The sequence below is a fragment of the Heloderma suspectum genome, chromosome 1, assembly GCF_057233095.1.
Source record: "Heloderma suspectum isolate Gila_16-S chromosome 1, 16-S_ref, whole genome shotgun sequence".
Taxonomy (NCBI): domain Eukaryota; kingdom Metazoa; phylum Chordata; class Lepidosauria; order Squamata; family Helodermatidae; genus Heloderma; species Heloderma suspectum.
In genome coordinates, this window is record NC_139458.1 from 417478966 (window position 1) to 417497835 (window position 18870).

An 18870-nucleotide genomic window follows, 5' to 3' on the forward strand; every position below is an offset into this window, starting at 1 on the left:
CTCCCGGAGTGTGCTCAAGTTCATATTCATTGCATCGGTGATGCTATCTAGCCATCTCATCCTCTGCCGTCCCCTTCTCCTTTTGCCTTCAGTCTTTCCCAGCATCAGGGTCTTTTCCAAAGTTTTCTCTTCGCATTAGGTGGCCAAAATATTTGAGCTTCAGCTTCAGTATCTGTCCTTCCAATGAACAGTCAGGGTTGATTTCTTTTAGGATGGACTGATTTGACCTCCTTGCAGTCCAGGGGACTCGTAAGAGTCTTCTCCAGCACCACAGTTCAAAGGCATCAATTCTTCGGCGCTCAGCCTTCCTTATAGTCCAGCTCTCACAGCCATACGTTACTACTGGGAAAACCATAGCTTTAATTATACAGACCTTTGTCAGCAAGGTGATGTCTCTGCTTCTTCCTATGCTGTCTAGGTTTGCCATAGCTTGCTCCCAAGGAGCAAGCATCTTTTAATTTCATGGCTACAGTCACCGTCTGCGGTGATCTTGGAGCCCAAGAAAATAAAATCTGTCACTGCTTCCATTTCTTCCCCTTCTATATGCCAGGAAGTGATGGGGCCAGATGCCATCATCTTAGTTTTTTTAATGTTGAGTTTCAAACCACCTTTTGCACTCTCCACTTTCATCCTCAACAAGAGGCTCTTTAGATCCTCTTCGCTTTCTGTCATTAGGATGGTATTGTCTGCGTATCTGAGGTTGTTGATAATTCTCCAAGCAATCTTAATTCCGACCTGTGATTCATCCAACCTGGCGTTTCTCATGATGTACTCTGCATATAAGTTAAATAAGCAGGGTGACAATATGCAGCCTTGTCGTACTCCTTTCCCAATTTTGAACCAATCGGTTGTTCCATGTCTGGTTCTTACTGTTGCTTCTTGACCCTCGTACAGGTTTCACAGGAGACAGGTGAGGTGGTCTGGTACTCCCATCTCTTTAAGAATTTGCCACAGTTTGTTATGATCCACACAATCAAAGGCTTTAGCATAGTCAATGAAGCAGAAATAGACATTTTTCTGGAATTCTCTTGCTTTCTCCATGATCCAGCAAATGTTGGCAATTTGATCTGTAGTTCCTCTGCCTCTTCGGAACCCAGCTTGTACTTCCGGTAGTTCTCGGTTCACATACTGCTGAAGCCTAGCTTGTAGGATTTTGAGCATAACCTTGCTGGCATGTGAAATGAGCGCAACTGTACGGTAGTTTGAACACTCTTTGGCATTGCCCTTCTTTGGAATTGGAATGTAAACTGACCTTTTCCAGTCTTGTGGCCACTGTTGAGTGTTCCAAATTTGCTGGCATATTGAGTGCAGCACTTTAACAGCATCATCTTTTAGGATTCTAAATAGCTCAGCTGGAATACTGTCATCCCCACTAGCTTTGCTGTTAGTAATGCTTCCTAAGGCCCACTTGACTTCACTCTCTAGGATGTCCGGCTCAAGTTCAGTGACCGCACTATGATGGCTATCAGGGACATTAGGATCTTTCCTGTATAGTTCTTCTGTGTATTCTTTCCACCTCTTCTTAATCTCATCTGCTTCTGTTAGGTCCCTGCCTTCTTTGTCCTTTATCATGCCCGTCTTTGCACAAAACATTCCCTTCACGTCTCCGATTTTCTTGAAAAGATCTCTAGTCTTTCCCATTCTATTCTTTTCCTCGATTTCTTTGCATTCTTCATTTAAGAAGGTCTTCTTGTCTCTCCTTGCTATTCTTTGGAACTCTGCATTCAGTTGGATTTATCTTCCCCTTTCTCCCTTGCTTTTCGCTTCCCTTCTTTCCTCAACTACTTGTTAAGCCTCATCAGATAGCCACTTTGCTTTCTTGCATTTCTTTTTCTTTGGGATGGATTTAGTTGCTGACATGCTTGTCCATTTTAGTTCGCTGATTCCCAAGATGTCGATGTTCAATCTTGCCATCTCATGTTTGACCACCTCCAGCTTACCTTGATTCATTGATCTTACATTCCAGGTTCCTAAACAATATTGTTCTTTACGGCATCAGATTTTCTTTTCACCACCAGACACATCCACAGCTGAGTGTCCTTTCGGCTTTGGCCCAGCTGCTTCACTCTTTCTGGCTCTACTTGGAAATACGCTCTGCTCTTCCCCAGTAGTATACTGGACACCTTCCAACCTGAGGGGCTTCTCTTCCAGTGTCATATCTTTTAGCCTTGTGATATGTTCCATGGCATTTTCTTGGCAAGAATACTGGGGTGGGTTGCCATTTCCTTCTCCAGTGGACCACATTTTGTCAGAACTCTCTGCCATGACCTGCCCATCTTGGGTGACCCTGCACGACATAGCTTATGGCTTCACTGAGTTATGCAAGCCCCTTCGCCACAACAAGGCAGTGATCCATGAAGGGGACAGATAGGAATACCAGAAGATAACTATCTCATTTAATTCTCCCTGTTGCATAGCAACAAGAAAACTGACTTCTGACATAATATTGCATGCCTTGAAGAACAACTGCATTTGCTGTGTTGGTAACTTGCTGCCACATGTGGAATGGTTGTTGCAGTTCTGCCTTATACCAAGCATTCAGGTAATAATAAAAAGACCTTATAGCTAATCTCTCATTAGTATTTCATCCGCTCACTTGTCAGGTATTAATGTTTTGCCACTTACTGCTAAAACTAAAAATAATTTTGCTGATCAGAATCTATGTTGCATCAAGATAATTATATGTAAAATGGCAAGGAAGTGGGTTTATGCTGATTTTCCAACACCAAAGAACTAACAGTCTAATCTATTCCTTTGTTTCATTTCAGAAAGGCTCTCATTGGATGGCTTTTGATCTAAGGAAATAATAATGTGCTTACTGTCTTCTACTCATCTCCCTGTTTAGGTATGTTCAAGGTTTCACAGCTTACAGACTGAAATATAAGAAGCCTGCAACACAACTGTAACTTAGAGCTGATCTACACATTCATCAAAATCACTGTATCATTGCAAACTGCAGGTGTGTACGGTAAATTTAAATACTGCTTTGCATGAAAAACTCTATACAAGTAAAATGCTAGAATACTGTTCAAGTAGAATATGGGGCTTCCCCCCCGATCTGCCTGTTTTTTACATGCAGATAATTTTTTATATGGGGATAATAATAATAATAATAATAATAATAATATCAGCAGGACCAACTTCAGGTAAACTTGCTGAGGATGCAAAGCTCTTTATCCCAAGCTTCCTGAAATGCACTTAAAATTCATGACCCTAGGGATGGCTGTGAGTTAACAGGGAGTGTGAGTCCCATGGCAAGCGACTCTAATGAGAAAAGGAGTCCAAGATGGGTGGGAGGTTTTAAAAAAGGAAATTCTCAAGGCACAATTACAAACCATTCCAACAAGGAAAAAAAATGTGGAAGACAACAGAAGAAGCCAATATGGTTTCACAAAAAGCTAAGAGATGACCTGAAAACAAAAAAGGACACATATAGGAAGTGGAAAGAAGGTCAAGCAACAAAGGAGGAGTACAGGCAGGTAGCACAGAATTGCAGGGATGGTGTCAGGAAGGCTAAAGCTGAGAATGAGCTGAGGTTAGCGAGGGATGCTAAAGCAACAAAAAAGCTTCCTTCAGCTACGTGCATAGTAAAAGACAAAGGAAAGAAATGGTGGTTCAGCTATTAAATAAGGATGGCAAAATGATAACAGATGACAAAGAAAAGACAGAAGTGCTCAATTCCTACTTTGGCTCAGTCTTCTCCTAAAAGAGAGTCTATGACCCCCCTGGCAAAGGCAAAGTACAGGCTGAAAGGGCAGGATTGCAGCTTGAGATCGACAGGTCAAGGAACACCTAATTACTTTGAATGAGTTCAAATCTCCAGGACCAGATGAACTGCATCCTAGAGTAATAAAGGAACTGGCAGAAGAACTCTCAGAACTGCTGTCTATTCTCTTCGAGAAATCATAGAGGACGGATGAAGTGCCAGATGACTGGAGGAGGGCTAATGTTGTTCCTATCTTCAAAAAGGGTAAAAAGAGGAATCCGGGAACTACAGACCAGTCAGTCTGACATCAATCCCTGGGAAAATTCTGGAGCAGACTATAAAGCAATCCATCTGTAAGCATCTTGAAAACAATGCAGTGATTGCTTGAAGCCAACATGGATTTGTCAAGAACAAATCCTGCCAGACAAATCTGATCTCATTTTTTGATCAGGTAACCTCCCTTGTGGACTGTGGGAATGCTGTGGACATCATATAGCTTGACTTCAACAAAGCTTTCAACAAAGTGCCCCATGATATCCTGATTAGCAAATTAGCTCAAAGTGGGCCAGATGAAACAACTATCAGGTAGATCCACAGTTGGCTACAGAATCAGACTCAAGGAGTGTTTATCAATGGGATCTTCTCAAACTGGGGAGAGGTAACAAGCGGGGTACCGCAGGGCTCAGTCCTGGGCCCAGTGCTCTTCAACATTTGTATTAATGACTTGGAGGAGAAGGTGCAGGGCACGCTGGCCAAGTTTGCAGATGACACAAAATTGGGCGGGATAGCTAATACTTTGGAAGTCAGAAACAAGATTCAAAGAGACCTTGATAGACTGGAGCACTGGGCAGAAAACAACAGAATGACATTTAATAGGCATAAATGCCAAGTTCTGCACCCAGGAAAAAGGAACCAAATGCACAGTTACAAGATGGGGGATATGTGGCTCAATAACACTACAAGCGAGAAAGATCTTGGAATTGTTGTTGATGACAAGCTGAATATGAGCCAACAATGTGATGTGGCTGCAAAAAAGGCAAATGCTATTTTGGGCTGCATTAACAGAAGCATAGCTTCCAAATCCCAGGAAGTACTAGTTCCCCTCTACTCAGCATTGGTTAGGCCTCATCTGGAGTACTGTGTCCAGTTCTGGGCACTGCACTTTAAGAAGGATCCAGACAAGCTGGAGAGGGTTCAGAGGAGGGCAACAAAGATGATCAGGGGACTGGAAACAAAGCCCTATGAAGAGAGACTGAAAGAACTGGGCATGTTTAGCCTTGAGAAGACTGAGGGGAGATACAATGGTGCTCTTCAAGTACTCAAAAGGTTGTCACAGAGAGGAAGGGCAGGATCTGTTCTCGATCACCCCAGAATGCAGGACATGGAATAATGGGCTCAAGTTACAGGAAGCCAGATTCCAGCTGAACATCAGGAAAAACTTCCTGACTGTTAGAGCAATACAACAATGGAACCAATTCCTTAGGGAGGTAGTGGGCTCTCCCACACTGGAGGCATTCAAGATGAGGCTGGACAGCCATCAGTCAGGGATGCTCTGACTTGGATTCCTGCATTGAGCAGGGGGTTGGACTCAATGGTCTGGTAGGCCCCTTCCAACCCTACTATTCTGTGAGTGGAAATTTCAAATCTGCTGTACTAATGGTCAAATTAGACTTTACATATGTCTTTCTTTGGTTAAAAGCAGTCACAGAGTGCACCCTTCTCATTTAGATTGGGGCTCTGGCACTGGCACTGGAGAATGGTTTTAACTGTTCCCACACCCTTCCCCCTGCCTTTTTCACTGATTTGAAACGAGGACATTCTGTGAGCCCCAAGCTGCTATTAGCTGTGGAAGGGCTGGGGGTGGGGAGGTACGTAGTATTGTACCTCATCTCAGTCATTTCATTTTCAGTTTTATCTCATAAAGCCCTTTTTGTTGTTGTTCAGTCGTGTCCGACTCTTCGTGACCCCATGGACCATAGGACGCCAGGCCTTCCTGTCCTCTGCTAAAAACAGTTCAATATTAACTGCATGTTAAGTCTATTTCTTAAACTCAGTCTCTCACTTTCTGACATGGCAGTTGCTATGGTAATTACTTTTTTTTAATTAAGAGTTTCTATAGATTAGTAATATGTAGGCTGCATTGAGTGGGATATCCTTCAGTTTTGTTCTTGTTCATTAACAGCTCAACTAGAATTATACTTCGTTTTTTAAAAATTTAACCTATCCAAAGCATTCATCATAGGACTACATAACATGCAAAACACGAAGAAAGATGTCTGATGCTGGGTAGCCTGTTCCTATAAGCTTAAATGCCATGCTGCATGTAAATGCAAACAATAACCATTCACTGTAGTTCAGAGTAAGAACATCAATGTTTGAAAAAGATGCTAGGTCAGGCTAGGAGATCATTCTCCTTTAGCAGGAGATACAAGACAGAGCCCTGGCACTGAAAAGCCCTTGACATGTATCTGTATTGTTTTATAATTAATAAGTAAATGAGCAGTGCAATCTTGTGCCTGTCTACTCAGAAGCAAGTCCTACTGATTTAAATACTCCCAGGTATGTGTATAGGATTGCAGCCGAAAACCCTGTTTGCCACAGGTAAAAAAGCAAGTAGCTGTAATAGATTGTATGGGCAGTGTTTAGTTGGATCTGGGTGGTGAAGGGAAGGGAACAAATTAGACACACAGACTTAGCTGGGATAATAAAATGGCCACAACTGTATTGACTTCCGCTTGAATAGGCTTGGTGGTGGCATAAGGTGTGGATCCTGTCACTGGCCAGCCCACCAGCCATCCAATTCTCCTTTCCTGGCCTGCATGTCAAGAGCACTGGTGGTGGATGGCAGGGGCTAACCATGGTGCAGGCCACTAATGTGAACCCCCTTCCACCACCCCGGACGTGGCCAGCTTGCAGCTGGTCTGGCCTTGGTGCCAAGTCCCCGAGATCCCTTATAGGAATCCCCACTGTGGGGGAGTGGGGAACCCAATCCCACACCCCTCACCAATGGATACAGCCCAATGCCTATCATGCCTACATAGTTGTGACAAACTATGATGCATCCATGAAGAATTTACTGACAGTCCAGATCAACTTATTTACAACAGAATTAACCTTGCAGTTGAGAAGGCAAAAAACCTGCACCGTCTTTACCAGTTGGTATGTGGGTAAAATCCTTCCCAGCTCCATTAACTAGTGACTACTTCTGATTGGCTCAGCAGGCCTCTCCCTGGGAAGGTGCTGGCGTCACCTTTCCTTCCTTTGCTGCCACACAAACCGTAGCTCCGCGTAGTGCGGAACTCAGCTTACCTTAAGAACAATAGGTTGGATCCAAACCTCACATGAGTCTGCTCTGGACTTCCCCATCCGCTCCTTCCATGCAACCCCCACGGACGTTCCAAACCTGCATCCTGCAACCCTCCGGAGAAGATTTGGGGAGATTGTGGGGAGTTGCAGGGGGGAGGAAGGGAAAATCCATTCCGCCAGCAGTTTCCTTCTGCTGGCAGAATGACACCATTGGATACTACCCATTATTTATATATGTATGCTATATGTACAACCAATCAACAAAGGTTTTTTAAAAAATCTAAGATCAACCTTTAAACTAAATAGCAAAATCAGCAGCAAAGAAGAAAAGCAACAATAAATTTAAAGATAAAACACAAATAATGCAATATAATTATACACTAAATGCCTGGGCAAATCCTGGCATCAATGCAGGTGCTAAGCGAGTCTCCCTGAACATTCCAGAGACAGGGAGTGCCATCACGAAAAAGACGCTCTACCTGGCCGCTACCCCACTTTTCAGAATGGAGCACCCAGGCCTCCAGTGATAATTTTAACAGAAGTGCAAATTCATGTGGGAACAGGCAGACCTTTTCATGTGCCATACAGTACTAAAACAAATTTGACCACTGAACAGAGGTAGTCAGAGATGAAATGGAAAGGGATTCTTGTGAAATCAAAATATAAGAACTGGTGTTTTGAAATTGTTGCTACCAATGTCACAATGTAATGTGTATCCATGTTGCAATCAACATGATCTAGAATGCAGTTACAAGAAATAACTTGTAGTTAAAAAGACTCATTTCCATGGATGCCAGGGAAGCTTTGCACCAAAATGTTTTGCCTGAACAGCGATGTGGATGAGGCTTTTGGGGTACATTTTCATACAAATGGTCTCCCACAGAGTTGGGCTGGGTACCATTGTGCTATGGTTAAGAAGCTACTTAAAATATTCCTTTAAATGCATTTACACACACACACCCCGCCACCCAATTTCTACATTAAACTAAAGCAAGATCCTCTTTTAGACCATCTTTGAATTTACAATAAATATGATAAGGAAATGACACTAGATATTCCCTAACAAATTCCATGGATTTGAAAGAACCCATTTGGGCCATTTTGTGAAAGACCAATGGGACATGGGGCCTTACTTGGACTTGACAATGAAAACTGTTACTCTAACAGCCTATTTCTAAAAGTGTCAATAAAATCGGTGGGACAAGTTCAAGCAAATAGGTCTAAGACTGGGCCAATTGATAGCTGAAGCTGGGTAGATGATATGATTAGCATACAGAGTAGGACAGCAGAAATTCAGTTTGTTAAAAGAACATGCAAATGCTTCAGGGCTGACTCCCTTGTGGCAGGTTTTGGAAAGCAAATTGTCAGTTTAACACCACTTTTTTTTTCCCTTTATTGAAGTGGCATTTGGATTTTCAGCCTCTGACAGCAAAATGTTTTGGGCTGACCCTAAAGTGCTCCATCAGCGAGTAATACAAATCATAATATTCATATGGGGACTAGAAATCCTAATTAGGCATATGAAGTGCTTAATTGATACATAATTTGTAAATCAAAGAACATAATAAACGATGGAAAAAAACAAGAAAAAAGGCTGTTTTGGTCTATAGTTAATGCAACGTGAAAGGGCAAACTGCACTACATGCAGCATACATTTCAAAGCCTTAGGTTAATTCTGTTGGGTTCCATCCAGATTTTAGATGGAACCCAGGAGAATAATTTCATTTTAACATTGTTAATGTCTTTCCTGCTCCATATCCTATGAAATTTTACTCAAAAATAAGTGTTCAGTGGGGGATTACTCCACAGGATGAGCCTCAAGTTGGCTTTCAATATTTGAATATTACCTGAATAATTCAGGAGAACCCCAATGCTATGAACATGACTAAATCCGGCTTCATCCTCTGAATGACTTGCCAGTCCACTTTCTAGTCTGATTTCACTTTCAACCAGGTTGCATCAGGTCCACCTGCGGCAAGAAATAGCATAAGAGCCGAGACTCTCAGACTGAGGTCAAGTGTGAGAGTGAGAACGAATGTGAGCAAGCTACATGACATCAGTTCATGACATACGTTCTTTTATATTGTTTTATATTTTATATTTTAACATTTTAATATGTGCCTGGGAAGTCCATTGAGTAACTCAGAGGGTCAGGGAGGTGCCACCATAACTGTGGTAACGTGTAGGGGGAGTATGGCATTGGGGGATTAACAGGCCAGCTGAGGAGAAGAGGGGCTAGATGCCTTACGGCTATCCCCTCTTCTGGTTCTTCCCCCAACCAGATGGTTGCTGGCAGCCTTACCAGCTTGCCCTTGGGTCTGGTGGTGCTGCTGCTGAATGCCAGGTTGGTCCAACTGGGGGGGTAATTTCTCCCAGCTGTGCTCTCCTGGCTACTCAGTGTAGCACCAACACTGACTCGAGGGTCAGGGAGGAGGGCTTGACATGGTCTATAGGAATTTGATCCCCCCTCTAGGCTTCCAGCCCATTCAAGTGCAGATCTTGAGTATTTTTACCTTGTGTTTGGTACCTGGGGCAGATTAGGGATTCTGCTGGTGTACTGCCCACCCCGCTGCCCATCAGACTCCCTGCCTGAGCTGACGGAAGTGGTCTCAGACTTGGTGTTGAGGATCCCTAGGATGATGGTCCTGGGGGATCTCAACTTCCATGCTGAGGCTGTTGTATCTGGGGTGGCTCAGGACTTCATGGCCACCATGACAACCATGGGGCTGTCCCAACATGTCATTGGCCTAACACATGTAAAAGGACACATGCTTGATCTGGTTTTCTCAATTGGGTAGGAGGCTGGTGATCTGAAAGTGGAGGAATTAACATCTGTCCTTTTGTCATGGTCAGATCACTTCCTGCTGAGGTTTAGACCCTCTGCAAGGGTGGGGGACCTATTAAAATGGTCTGGCCCCAGAGGCTAGTGGATTCTGATGGATTCCAGAGGGCTCTGGGCAATTTTCCTGCTGGTATGGCTGGTGCTCCTGTCGAAACCCAGGTTGCTCTGTGGAATGCAGAGATGACTCAGGCAGCTGACATGATCGTGCCCAAGCGCCCTCTCCCTCTGAGCAGAGCCCGGCCAGCTCCTTGGTATACACCCAAGCTGAGGGCAATGAAGCAAGAGAGAAGATGGCTAGAACGCAGGTGAGGAAAACTTGTGCTGAGTTTGACTGAACACAGGTTAGAGCTCATTATCGAGCCTACTCTGTGGCAGTGAGGATGGCAAAGAGACAGTTCTTTTCCACTTTGAGCATTGCATCTTCTCAGTGTCGTCCAGCGGAGCTTTTCCGAGTGGTTCGTGGCCTCTTATATTCTGGGCCAGGGAGAGTGACTTTGGAACCCTCGGTAGCATGCTGTGACGCGTTTGCATGGCACTTTAAAGATAAAGGTGCTCAGATTTGTCATGAATTGGACACCACGATTAATGCAGTTCCATTGATAGAGGCATTCAGAGCAACATCTAGTCCAGTTTTATTGGATGAGTTTCAGTTATTGAGGCCTGAGGATGCGGACAAGGTGCTTGGCCAAGTCCAATCGACCACTGGCATGCTTGACACTTGCCCTTCATGGCTTATTACATCAAACGAGGAGGGGATGTCTGGCTAGGTCCAGGAGGTTGTAAATTCCTCCTTGAGATAGGGAGTGGTGACTTCCGGTTGGAACCAATGTCGCTCTGGCAGCAACCCATGGGCTCTCCATAGGAGCTTTCTCAAACAGCTTTTTAAAAGGTTGAAAAACCTTTTCATTCCCCCCTGGAATTGAAAGGGGGGCAAGGCAGCATCTGGATAACATCTTGGAGAAAAGTACCCCTCATGAGATAGTGGGGGGCTGGATTCCAAGATTACCTCCCCAGAGCTTTACCAACGCAAAAAGCCGTTCTGAGACTCCTATTTCATAGGAGAAAACAGGGCTGACGTGTTCCATAATAATATATGCTTTAAGAAATATCAACAACTGAGCAATGATTTAAGAAATATTAACAATATTTGAGAACATCTGAGGACCTGAAAGATCTGTTGGAGAGAAACATGACTACAGCGAGGAGAAGAAAGGGGCTGGCATCACTGCCAACTCCCCCCGTACCTCCTGTGTCAAAAGTTTCGAAAACAGAAGATACAGGGGAATTATTTACTCTGATAAAGACTTTATCTTCACAATTTACGGAGCAAGCCAAAAGGTTGGATTTAATCCCAAATTCCATCACCGCCTTGCAAGGAGCTGTGGATCTAATTAATGCGTCATGGCAAAAAATGGAGACGAAAATTAACGAGCTAGAAGACCGAGTGGCAGGGAATGAAACTACGACACAAGTTTGTTTTAAAAATGCCTCTGACAGAATTTCTCAACTGGAGGCCTTCATGCGAAGATCCAATGTGTGTACTATTGGGATTAAAAATCTGTCTAATGATGTAAAATTGCCTATTTTTGTGGATAAACTTTTGCATGAGATACTCCCTATTCCATCTGATTATTTACTTGATATTGAGCAGGCATTTTGTGTGCCAAATGCTAAAGGGACTGACTATACGATCATAGTCCAATTTGCAAAAGTCTCCACAAAGAATTATATCCTGTGTTTGGCAAGAGAGGGTGGAAGCCTTTCCTGGAAACAAGATATAGTTATGTTATTTCCAGATGACATCAAAGAAGTGGCAAATAAAAGACAATTTATCAAAGCAAAAAATATTACAATATTACTTAAAATATCCTGCTACACTTCATATTGTGTCTGAAGGTCAGATGAAAAAGTTTCTAAATCATGAAATGGCAGAGGCATGGCTGAACGTAAAAATGTGTGAGATTTCTGTTACAACCCCATGAACTGGAATCTTTAGACAAGCTTTGTTAACTGTTTGTGTTTAGTCTACATGATCCAGGCTAGGTCAGAAGATAAATGATTATAGAGACTTCCAGTTGGGACCAATGTTGCTCCGGTAGCTTCCCACGGGGCTCCGTGGGAGCTTTCTCAAACAGCTTTTTAAAACGTTGAAAAACCTTTTAATCTCCCCCCTGGAATGGAAAGGGGGGGCAAGGCAAGCAAGCTTTGGACAACATCTTGGAGAAAGGTAACTCCCACGCGATAGTGGGGGGCTGGATGCCAGGATTATCTCCCCAGAGCTTTACCAACACTAAAAGCTGTACCGAGACTCCTGTTTTATAGGAGAAAACAGGGCTGACGTGTCCCATATAATATATGCTTTAAGAAATATCAACAACCTTTGAGGGATGATTTTGAGACCATCTGAAGATGTGTAAGATATGTTTGAGAGAAACATGTCTGTGCCGAGGAGAAGAAAGGAGTTCGCATCTACTCCCCCCGAACCTTCTGTGTCAAAAATGTCAAGAAGAGAAGATATAGGTTAATTATTTATGCTGGTAAAGCCCTTATCTTCGCAATTTACAGAGCAAGTCAAGAGGTTGGATTTAATCCAAAATTCCTGCCTTGGTCACCCTGTGGGATGACCTCTGCCAGGAGAGGGACAGGGCGAGTGCGACCCTGTTGATTCTCCTGGACCTCTCAGCGGCTTTCGATACCATCGACCATGGTATCCTTCTGGATAGGTTGTCTGGGTTGGGAGTTGGGAGGCACTGCACTGCAGTGGTTCCGCTCCTACTTGGATGGCCGATTCCAGAAGGTGGTGCTGGGGGATTATTAGTCTGTGACATGGCAATTATGCCACGGGGTTCCACAGGGCTCTATTTTATCCCCCATGCTGTTTAACATCTACATGAAAATGCTGGGAGAGGTTATCCAGAGGTGGGGGCTGAGGTCCATAAGCGGATGACACCCAGCTCTACCTCTCTTTCTCATCAAACCCAGGTGGGGCAGTGGCTTTTCTGAATCAGTGCTTGGACACAGTAATGGACTGGATGAGGGTCAACAAACTGAAACTCAATCCAGACAAGGCAGAGGTACTGTTAGTGGGTGGTTCATCTGCCCAGCTAGGTGATATTCAACCTGTTCTGGAGGGGGTTGCACTCCCCCTAAAGGATCAGGTTCATAGACTGGGGGTGCTCTTGGACCCAGAACTGTCACTTGAGGCACAGGTGAACTCAGTGGTAGGGAGCACTTATCAGCTTAGGCTAATATACCAACTACGCCCTCATCTGGACAGAGATAGGCTAGCTACAGTTATCCATGCTCTGATAACTTCTCATCTGGATTACTGCAATGTGTTATACATGGGGCTGACTTTGAAAACGGTCTGGAAACCTCAGCTGGTCCAAAATAAGGCAGCAAGATTGTTAACAGGGTCTGGCCGAGCTCATATTACGCCAGTACTTTTCCAGCTGCACTAGCTGCCAGTCCATTTCTGGGCCCGATTCAAAGTGCTGATTGTTGTTGTTGTTGAGTCGTTAAGTCGTGTCCAACTCTTTGTGACCCCATGGACCATAGCACGCCAGGCCTTCCTGTCCTCCACCCTCTCCCGGAGTGTGCTCAAGTTCATATTCATTGCATCGGTGATGCTATCTAGCCATCTCATCCTCTGCCGTCCCCTTCTCCTTTTGCCTTCAATCTTTCCCAGCATATAGTGGGCATTACAGAAACCTGGTGGAACAAAGAGAACCAGTGGGATATGGGCATCTCTGGATATAAACTCTACAGGAAGGACAGGGAAGGGCATACTGGGGGGGCTGTTGCTCTGTACGTTAAAGAGGGCATAATGTCGAGCAGACTAAAAGGGGTAGACTCTGCCACAGAAGCACTGTGGGTGACAATACCGAGCTTCAAAACTAATTTAGTGCTACAAACGTGCTACCGTCTCCCAGGCCAGAATGCTCAGGGTGACCTTGAGATGGAAAGCAAAATCAGGGAGGCCTCCAAACAAGGAAGTGCTGTAACAGTGAGTAATTTCATTTACCCCCACACTGACTGGATAAATGCATATTCCAGTCACGACAATGAGGTTAAATTTCTTGATGCCCTACACTACTGTGCCCTAGAACAGTTGGTCATGGAACCGACCAGAGGGGAGGCAACCCTGGATTTAATCCTAAGTGATGTTGTTCATAACCTAGCATGAGATGTAAATGTTGAACCAGTTGGAAACAGTGACCACAGTACTATCAGATTTAATATATATTTGAGTGGAAAATTGCCCAGGAAGTCCAACACTGTCACATTTGACTTCAAAAGAGATGAACCCTTGGTCTGATCCAGCATGGCTCTTCTTCTGTCCTTAAAAGTTTTTAATTTAGAAGTTTTTCATTGTTCTGGCCATTGGGGGCGGTTATTGCTTAAGCAATTATGTGGTTAAACTTCAGTGAGTACATTTCCTTTCTAACTGGAGTGTAATGAGGTGAAACCATATGCAAAACCAAAACCACTTGAGTAACACAGTTCAGAAAAAGATTGTTAGACAAGTCTGTATACTATTAGAAACAAAATGCAAAAAGCGATCCTTCTATTACTTATTAATCCAGAGTTGCATTTAATACATTTTCTGCAAGTTGCTCCAATTCAAATCCCAATGAACAGTATAAACATCTACTGTTTTCTCCCCATGAAAAGTGGAATCTAGAATCAGGATCAAAACAAAATTACTATTCCAAGCCAGCTATTTAAAGATTTTAAGGGCACAATCCTATGTAAGTTTAGACAGGAAAAAGTCCTACAGCTCCCAGCATACCCCAGCCAGCTGTCCTGCCTGGGGAATGCTGGAAGTTGTAGGATTTTTTTCTGTGTAAACATGCATAGGACTGCGCCCTAAGAGTATGCCTGCACAAGGTTCTTTGGAGATCAGATATACACATTAAGCACATCTAGTCCTCACCACATTTTGTTGTGTACCGTGTCAATTTCATTTAATATGGTTGACAGTTGCATTCATACAAGTGTGGAAGTTGGCTTACATGGAAATAAAATGGATGCCACAATGAACCAAGAATTGTGTTTTTCCATGTGTCTTATCTCCTGCTTTTCTCAAAGCATGCTTGTAAAGCTGCAGACTGCTGGATGATGGCAAGGCTATGTTATTTAATTGGTGCCAGAAAGGAGAGCCTTGGAAAGGCATGGGGCAGTATCAAATGCTGGCAGTCCACCAGCGCTAAATGCATTGCAGTAGCGGAAACGAACACTAGGTCAATAAGGAATGAGCACTTGCTAGTGCAGTCCCAGAAACTAGCCCAAATTAGCACTTCTGGAATGGAACAAATCAACAGAGTTCCCTTCTGTGAGATTTGCTGACTTGTCCGATTCCTGAAGTGCTAATTTGGGCTAGTTTCCGACTGTACTAGTGCTATAGCAGCATTCGTTTCTGCTACTGCTGCGGCAGCGTTGGATACTGCCCATGGAAAGTAAACATAAATTTTCTTGCCAGAGTGCAGAGATAAGGATTGTTGCTTGGAAATCTAAAAACAAGATAACCTCTGGGGCAGAATCAAGGAAAAGTTTAAAAAGGAGAGTGAGAGAAGGGGAAGAAAAGCCATTCTTCAAAACCTTCTTGCTGTTTAGGACAAACTGCTGGCCCCTAAGTTTTGAACCAGTGGGACTTAAAACAGAGAGTGAAGTGTGTGGGCTTTATTGCAGGATTCATTTTTATTATTTTCATGTTTATATTACTTTTTATAAAAATGTTCTATTTTTGTAAATAATAAAGCAGCTTGAGTGAAAGAATAGGACCCATGCCTGTTTTTTAAAATTAACAATTTATAAATTTGTATAAAGATGGTTCATTCTGGCAGAGGATGTTTCAATTGTAATATGTTTCCATATTACAAAGGGTAACAATCCCTCGAAGATTTGGGAGTTAGATAAATCAGCTTGCTGATAAATATATTCAGAATTTGTCTTGCTAGAAAACAGGTTGATCTGACCACACCAATCTCATGTATCCTATCTGCCAAGAAGGGGATAAGAGCAGGGTCGGACTCAGAGGGCTATCTTGCTGTTGCATTAAATTAGGAGCTGAAGAAGCTTGTGTGCAGATGGACTCTGAAGAGGAAGCTAGGGAAGCTTTGGGCTGGTCAAACTTGAGGCTATTTTTTTTTTTTACTTTTTAAAATACATCCTATGTATGTTTAGACAGGAAAAAGTCCTACAGCTCCCAGCTGTATACAGCTATATTCATGATATACATGAATTTGTATATCTCCAAAGTATTTACATGTGAAACACATATATGTGAAAATACAACTTTCTAGCAATTATACATAGGCTTCAACAAAAGTGGACCAGATATCCAAATAAGTATCCATTTGAAGGCAGTCTATAGATCACCTGTTCAAATGTTGAAAGCATTATAAGGTCCATTACATTATAGGAGGTGAGCATTTATCCTTCCAATGTTGTAATATCAGTCTTTTAGCTGTCAAAAGGATGCACAGAATCAATTTACAATGACCATTTATTAATTTCCATGAAGCAAGTAGATAATTTAAAAGAGCATGGACAGTTATTAAAGACTGCTCCAGTGAAACTCTATCCATATAATAACCTCCTCTCAAAAAGAAGCAACTACTGGACACTGCCAAAACATGTTTAAAAGAATCATTTGCTGCATTGCATCATCAGCAATTAGCTGAATTAGACAATCCCTTATTAAAAAGACATTGCAGTGTCCAATAGTCATGAAACAAAAGTTTTTGCTGAATAAGACACAGCCTAAGAGCCATAGATATGACAGGTATAGATGCCAAAGCGGCAAACCACTGAGTCAGCAGAATGGGACAATCCAATTCCCTATTCCATTCCTGTTTAAATCCTTGCATATCACATTAATTCACCAAAAATAGGTATTTATAGACATGGATCGTGGGTTGCTTTGCCTGACCAGCCTCGGTAAGTACTTCCAATAATGATAGAGACTCTGACGCTCTAAGAGCAGACAGGCCAAACCTAGATACTGACAAATGTTGCAACTGCAAGTATTGCCATTCAGCCATAGCTGGCAAGTCATATTCAGCATGCAGGATAGACAATGACAAGAACTCATCATTGGCACATCAGCTGATCCAAAGTAAAAATTGCCTTATCTGTCCATGTCCGCCACACAAACATTTTCTTACCAATTTTTAGATCTGGATTGCCCCATAAAGTCAATTTAACAAGGGAAAATGGATCAAAGTGTAATTGACGTGACATTATATGCCACACAAACTGTGGGAGGAATCCTATGCATTCTTGTATGTCTGGAACCTAATGCTATCTGTTTAGAAAGAAGAACCAGACTAGAAGATTCCAGAACTGACCAAGGCAGCAGATCTGACAAAATTCAGTATGAGTCTATCAGCTAAAATAGGAGCTAATATTTTAATTAACAAAATAGGCCAAAAATTAGCAAGATGAGTATGATCTTTGCCAGGCTTAGGATCACAGTGATAACCACTTAACGAAGAAAGGAGAGAGCCAGATTCAGAAATATGGTTATAGAGACTATGTAGTTTTGGAACTAACAGGTTGGAAAAAGCTTTATACCACTGAATTGGAAACCCATCTGGACCAGGTGATTTCCCAGTATTAATACTCATAATTGCATTCATAATTTCCTCCATATGCAAGGGATCCGAAAGAAACTGCCATTGTGAAGAAACCAAGCATGGGAGATCAAAGTTGAAGCTATGTCACATATGCAACTGGGGATTTCTATCACCACAACAAACCAATTTGAGCAGCACCAGAACACTGCAATGAAGTCAGGCAGTGGCATAATTAAATACTTCTGCCCTACATAGGCTTAATTAAGTTGATAAAGGGGGGGGGCAGGGAGAAAGATGTTGCTGGGCAAGATTAAAAAACCCATTTGCACTTTGTAATAATCTTTAAATAGAGTGAGGGAGGTATTGAAATCCTAGATATATTTACTCAGAGGAAAAAAATCTCAGTTTTCAATGGTACTTCGAGTGTTCAGAAGTTTACAGCCTTAATTAGATTAGGCCATGCTTGGTGCAAAGGTTGCACCGAAAGGCTATGGGGACAAAGAATCATACCTGCTCCCTTTAAAAAAAAAACACCCTGGCAGAATTATCTTCTAGAGTTTTTATTTTTCAAGGGGAGAAAAAACAGGGGTAACCAGTCTACTTTTTTGCACCGACCATGATAACCTAATCTAATGTAAGGTAGCGAACCTATGTATATTTACCTGGGTATAAGCCCCAATAAACACAGAGATACTTCTGAAATAGGCATATGATTGTACTGTAAGTTTAGTGACACTTCCATTTTAAGACTGTTACAAACCGTTACGTGCCTTTTTCTGTCTTGCCCAGCAACATCCTTTTCTCTCCTCATCCCACCCGCATTTTGGGGGATACAGAACATCCAGTCTGATAAAGAATTACGATTAACTCGAAAGCTTGCTCACTTCTTTGTGACCATCCAGCTGGATATCATTACTAACCTATTATTTTGGAGCACTTCTCAAAAGTTGTGCCCACAGGGCTGTACGCCCAGCCCCAAAACACCGGGTGGCTCTCAAGGAGTTCTATCCAACGGGTTGTATCCAAAGTTAGTCTGACCTAAGTCCCGTTCACTTTAATGGGTCCTACTTTACGTAAGCAGATGCAACCCAGGGAGCCGGCCATTCCCGGGAAAGGGACCCGCTAACGTCACCCGCTTCCAAACACCAGCCCAGTATAGAGAGCTGTTTTACTGTCGCCTCCCGCCTCACCGGTTTAGCGGGAAACCTCCTTTAACACGGCTACAACCTCTCCCTCCACACAGCACCGCCATTCGCCAAAAGGAGGCCGCGGCAACGCCCGTTGGCCATGGTAACCGCGCGCGCGCGCCTGCGCCGCCTCTCGCATTCTCCTTTCCGCAAGTAAACGGACCCAGCGCCTGCCGATTGGGGGAGGGGAGGACATGGAACGAGAAGAGGGTTTCTGCGGGCATGACAGGCGTTCCTTTTCTCCAGTAG

At 43.2% G+C, this 18870-nt stretch overlaps 1 protein-coding gene across 3 annotated transcripts in view; it reads right to left on the reverse strand.

The window, feature by feature from the left end:
• Positions 1-18776, reverse strand: part of GALM (galactose mutarotase) — a 56161-nt gene extending 37385 nt beyond the window's left edge. Inside the window, exons 1-2 of one of the 3 annotated variants that reach the window (XM_084829145.1) lie at positions 18625-18772; positions 8860-8981 (exon numbers count right to left, since the gene is read on the reverse strand). The gene's annotated coding sequence lies outside the window, so the exon portion shown is untranslated. Of the gene's footprint in view, positions 1-8859; positions 8982-18354; positions 18470-18624 lie in introns of those variants that run through there. The other 2 variants (XM_084829148.1, XM_084829147.1) reach the window with 2 other exon arrangements.
• Between the last annotated feature and the right edge of the window lie 94 nt (positions 18777-18870).